We start from the raw sequence: 5,000 nt of genomic DNA, 5'->3' as shown, positions 1-5,000 counted from the left end.
GATTCATTTGAGACACGTTGGAATCTCATTCACGTTCATGAAAAGGGTGAGCAGCATCAAGTTCATGTCTTAGTGATACAACAGACATCCCTGGCAGTGTCTGTGACCAAATGAAGTTTTCTGTACCCCAGAAGCAGCAGTAAAGTATTAGCCGGGGATCGAACCCAAAGCCTGGCGACGGCTGTCAAGCCAAAGAAAGGCAGTTCAAGCCCACCCAAGGACAGGCTCGCCTTAGTGCCTTGCTAGCTATTTGTTTAGAACATTATAGAGTGTCTGCATTAAGTGTTGACCATTTAGAAAGAACTTTAAGCTGGCGTAGAGTCTGCTGCACCGGAATGGAACCTCTCCAGAGACTGAGCAGGTGCAGGATGTCCTAACTGTTCAGAGATCTTGTCTTGGTCTTGTCTTCCATGGAATTGTAGGGTGCCAAAAGCAAGCTCACATGTGTTGGCCGGGAATCGAACCCGGGTCAACTGCTTGGAAGGCAGCTATGCTCACCACTATACCACCAACGCTACATGCTGAAACTCGCCTAGCATGTACCATTGCAATATACCCAAGAGAAAAATGAGCTTGCTTATTTGCCTACTTTGCTAGATGTAAGCAGTGGGACACATGGTGATACTGCTTACAGACTTCAATTCAAGACTTCAGAAAGATCATGTGCCCCCCTGGATGATGCTGGTGCAACACACACACAGCAAAGGACAGCAATTTGAAGTCTGGAAGATTCCAGGGCAAGGGTGGGAAGGATGAAAAGCTAGGTGGCCATGCAACCATTCATGCTAACCCAAAGCTTACTTGTGCCCTACAACACATTGGCTTAAGACTTGACCAAATCCAATGCTCCAATATGGGGAAGCTTCTCTGTTTGCTGTTTTTTTTTTTTTTTTTTTGTTTTTTTTTTTAAGTGCGGTGTCACAGTTCACCCATCTCTTCAACTGCAAGAACGGCCCAGGAGTAGTCTTAGCTACCCTAATATGTACGTTACAGCAGGGCCCTTATTACACTTTCTCTTACAGGGCAATGGAAACCGTTTTGCCCATGCGATAAAGCAAGGTGCAAAAATGAATTCATGCCTAGCAGAGGATGGTTTCGATCCATCGACCTCTGGGTTATGGGCCCAGCACGCTTCCGCTGTGCCACTCTGCTTCTGTTTGTATTCAACCTTCAAGTTTAAGAAGGGTACATTAGTTGAAATAGTTACACTACTATATATGTTACAGCAAGGCCCTAATGACACTTTCTCTTAAAGGGAACCTTAACTGAGAGGGATATAGATGTTTCCTTTTAAACAATACCAGTTGCCTGGCAGTTCTTCTGATCTCTTTGATTGCAGTAGTGGCCGAATCACAGACCTGAAACAAGCATGCAGCTAATCCAGTCTGACTTCAGTCAGAGCACCTGATCTGCATGCTTGTTGAGGGGCTGTGGCTAAAAGTATTAGAGACACAGGATCAGCAGGAGAGTCAGGCAACTGGTATTATTTTAAAAGGAAAAATCCATATCCTTCTCAGTTTAGGTTCCCTTTAAGGGGCTATGGCCGACAATTGGCCCATATGGTAAGCAAGGTATAAAAACCAACGTACACCTAGCAGAGGATGGTTTCGATCCATCGACCTCTGGGTTATGGGCCCAGCACGCTTCCGCTGCGCCACTCTGCTGCCATACAGTGAATGCTTCATTGTGGGAAAAAGTGGCGTTAAACTTCTTGGAGCAGACTTACTTCCTCACTCCACAAGACACACATACATCCCCATAAAATCATTTAGCAACAACTGCAGGCACAGTCTCTGTGGCGCAATCGGTTAGCGCGTTCGGCTGTTAACCGAAAGGTTGGTGGTTCAAGCCCACCCAGGGACGGCCTTTCCTTTTGTGTTCAACAGTTGTCCGAAGAGAACCCCAGATAGCCATGTAGATTCATTTGAGACACGTTGGAATCTCATTCACGTTCATGAAAAGGGTGAGCAGCATCAAGTTCATGTCTTAGTGATACAACAGACATCCCTGGCAGTGTCTGTGACCAAATGAAGTTTTCTGTACCCCAGAAGCAGCAGTAAAGTATTAGCCGGGGATCGAACCCAAAGCCTGGCGACGGCTGTCAAGCCAAAGAAAGGCAGTTCAAGCCCACCCAAGGACAGGCTCGCTTTAGTGCCTTGCTAGCTATTTGTTTAGAACATTATAGAGTGTCTGCATTAAGTGTTGACCATTTAGAAAGAACTTTAAGCTGGCGTAGAGTCTGCTGCACCGGAATGGAACCTCTCCAGAGACTGAGCAGGTGCAGGATGTCCTAACTGTTCAGAGATCTTGTCTTGGTCTTGTCTTCCATGGAATTGTAGGGTGCCAAAAGCAAGCTCACATGCGTTGGCCAGGAATCGAACCCGGGTCAACTGCTTGGAAGGCAGCTATGCTCACCACTATACCACCAACGCTACATGCTGAACCTTGCCTAGCATGTACCATTGCAATATACCCAAGAGAAAAATGAGCTTGCTTATTTGCCTACTTTGCTAGATGTAAGCAGTGGGACACATGGTGATACTGCTTACAGACTTCAATTCAAGACTTCAGAAAGATCATGTGCCCCCCTGGATGATGCTGGTGCAACACACACACAGCAAAGGACAGCAATTTGAAGTCTGGAAGATTCCAGGGCAAGGGTGGGAAGGATGAAAAGCTAGGTGGCCATGCAACCATTCCTGCTAACCCAAAGCTTACTTGTGCCCTACAACACATTGGCTTAAGACTTGACCAAATCCAATGCTCCAATATGGGGAAGCTTCTCTGTTTGCTGTTTTTTTTTTTTTTTTTTTTTTTTTTTTTAAGTGCGGTGTCACAGTTCACCCATCTCTTCAACTACAAGAACGGCCCAGGAGTAGTCTTAGCTACCCTAATATATACGTTACAGCAGGGCCCTTATTACACTTTCTCTTACAGGGCAATGGAAACCGTTTTGCCCATGCGATAAAGCAAGGTGCAAAAATGAATTCATGCCTAGCAGAGGATGGTTTCGATCCATCGACCTCTGGGTTATGGGCCCAGCACGCTTCCGCTGCGCCACTCTGCTTCTGTTTGTATTCAACCTTCAAGTTTAAGAAGGGTACATTAGTTGAAATAGTTACACTACTATCTATGTTACAGCAAGGCCCTAATGACACTTTCTCTTAAGGGGCTATGGCCGACAATTGGCCCATATGGTAAGCAAGGTATAAAAACCAACGTACACCTAGCAGAGGATGGTTTCGATCCATCGACCTCTGGGTTATGGGCCCAGCACGCTTCCGCTGCGCCACTCTGCTGCCATACAGTGAATGCTTCATTGTGGGAAAAAGTGGCGTTAAACTTCTTGGAGCAGACTTACTTCCTCACTCCACAAGACACACATACATCCCCATAAAATCATTTAGCAACAACTGCAGGCACAGTCTCTGTGGCGCAATCGGTTAGCGCGTTCGGCTGTTAACCGAAAGGTTGGTGGTTCAAGCCCACCCAGGGACGGCCTTTCCTTTTGTGTTCAACAGTTGTCCGAAGAGAACCCCAGATAGCCATGTAGATTCATTTGAGACACGTTGGAATCTCATTCACGTTCATGAAAAGGGTGAGCAGCATCAAGTTCATGTCTTAGTGATACAACAGACATCCCTGGCAGTGTCTGTGACCAAATGAAGTTTTCTGTACCCCAGAAGCAGCAGTAAAGTATTAGCCGGGGATCGAACCCAAAGCCTGGCGACGGCTGTCAAGCCAAAGAAAGGCAGTTCAAGCCCACCCAAGGACAGGCTCGCCTTAGTGCCTTGCTAGCTATTTGTTTAGAACATTATAGAGTGTCTGCATTAAGTGTTGACCATTTAGAAAGAACTTTAAGCTGGCGTAGAGTCTGCTGCACCGGAATGGAACCTCTCCAGAGACTGAGCAGGTGCAGGATGTCCTAACTGTTCAGAGATCTTGTCTTGGTCTTGTCTTCCATGGAATTGTAGGGTGCCAAAAGCAAGCTCACATGCGTTGGCCGGGAATCGAACCCGGGTCAACTGCTTGGAAGGCAGCTATGCTCACCACTATACCACCAACGCTACATGCTGAAACTCGCCTAGCATGTACCATTGCAATATACCCAAGAGAAAAATGAGCTTGCTTATTTGCCTACTTTGCTAGATGTAAGCAGTGGGACACATGGTGATACTGCTTACAGACTTCAATTCAAGACTTCAGAAAGATCATGTGCCCCCCTGGATGATGCTGGTGCAACACACACACAGCAAAGGACAGCAATTTGAAGTCTGGAAGATTCCAGGGCAAGGGTGGGAAGGATGAAAAGCTAGGTGGCCATGCAACCATTCATGCTAACCCAAAGCTTACTTGTGCCCTACAACACATTGGCTTAAGACTTGACCAAATCCAATGCTCCAATATGGGGAAGCTTCTCTGTTTGCTGTTTTTTTTTTTTTTTTTTTTTTTTTTTTTTTAAGTGCGGTGTCACAGTTCACCCATCTCTTCAACTACAAGAACGGCCCAGGAGTAGTCTTAGCTACCCTAATATGTACGTTACAGCAGGGCCCTTATTACACTTTCTCTTACAGGGCAATGGAAACCGTTTTGCCCATGCGATAAAGCAAGGTGCAAAAATGAATTCATGCCTAGCAGAGGATGGTTTCGATCCATCGACCTCTGGATTATGGGCCCAGCACGCTTCCGCTGCGCCACTCTGCTTCTGTTTGTATTCAACCTTCAAGTTTAAGAAGGGTACATTAGTTGAAATAGTTACACTACTATCTATGTTACAGCAAGGCCCTAATGACACTTTCTCTTAAGGGGCTATGGCCGACAATTGGCCCATATGGTAAGCAAGGTATAAAAACCAACGTACACCTAGCAGAGGATGGTTTCGATCCATCGACCTCTGGGTTATGGGCCCAGCACGCTTCCGCTGCGCCACTCTGCTGCCATACAGTGAATGCTTCATTGTGGGAAAAAGTGGCGTTAAACTTCTTGGAGCAGACTTACTT

General features: G+C 46.3%; 5 non-coding genes across 5 annotated transcripts; 2 read left to right on the top strand and 3 right to left on the bottom strand.

The window, feature by feature from the left end:
- Positions 1-443: 443 nt before the first annotated feature.
- TRNAG-UCC (transfer RNA glycine (anticodon UCC)) lies at positions 444-515 on the bottom strand. Its single transcript has one exon. It is a non-coding gene; the product is annotated as a tRNA-Gly (tRNA).
- A 1,274-nt stretch (positions 516-1,789) lies between these two features.
- On the top strand, positions 1,790-1,863 carry TRNAN-GUU (transfer RNA asparagine (anticodon GUU)). Its single transcript has one exon. It is a non-coding gene; the product is annotated as a tRNA-Asn (tRNA).
- Positions 1,864-2,360: 497 nt separating this feature from the next.
- Positions 2,361-2,432, bottom strand: TRNAG-UCC (transfer RNA glycine (anticodon UCC)). Its single transcript has one exon. It is a non-coding gene; the product is annotated as a tRNA-Gly (tRNA).
- A 992-nt stretch (positions 2,433-3,424) lies between these two features.
- TRNAN-GUU (transfer RNA asparagine (anticodon GUU)) lies at positions 3,425-3,498 on the top strand. The gene has a single exon. It is a non-coding gene; the product is annotated as a tRNA-Asn (tRNA).
- A 497-nt stretch (positions 3,499-3,995) lies between these two features.
- TRNAG-UCC (transfer RNA glycine (anticodon UCC)) lies at positions 3,996-4,067 on the bottom strand. The gene has a single exon. It is a non-coding gene; the product is annotated as a tRNA-Gly (tRNA).
- Between the last annotated feature and the right edge of the window lie 933 nt (positions 4,068-5,000).

Source organism: Hyperolius riggenbachi, chromosome 4, assembly GCF_040937935.1.
Source record: "Hyperolius riggenbachi isolate aHypRig1 chromosome 4, aHypRig1.pri, whole genome shotgun sequence".
Classification (NCBI taxonomy): domain Eukaryota; kingdom Metazoa; phylum Chordata; class Amphibia; order Anura; family Hyperoliidae; genus Hyperolius; species Hyperolius riggenbachi.
Note: the sequence above shows the minus strand (reverse complement) of the source record. Positions and strands in the feature narration are given on the sequence as shown.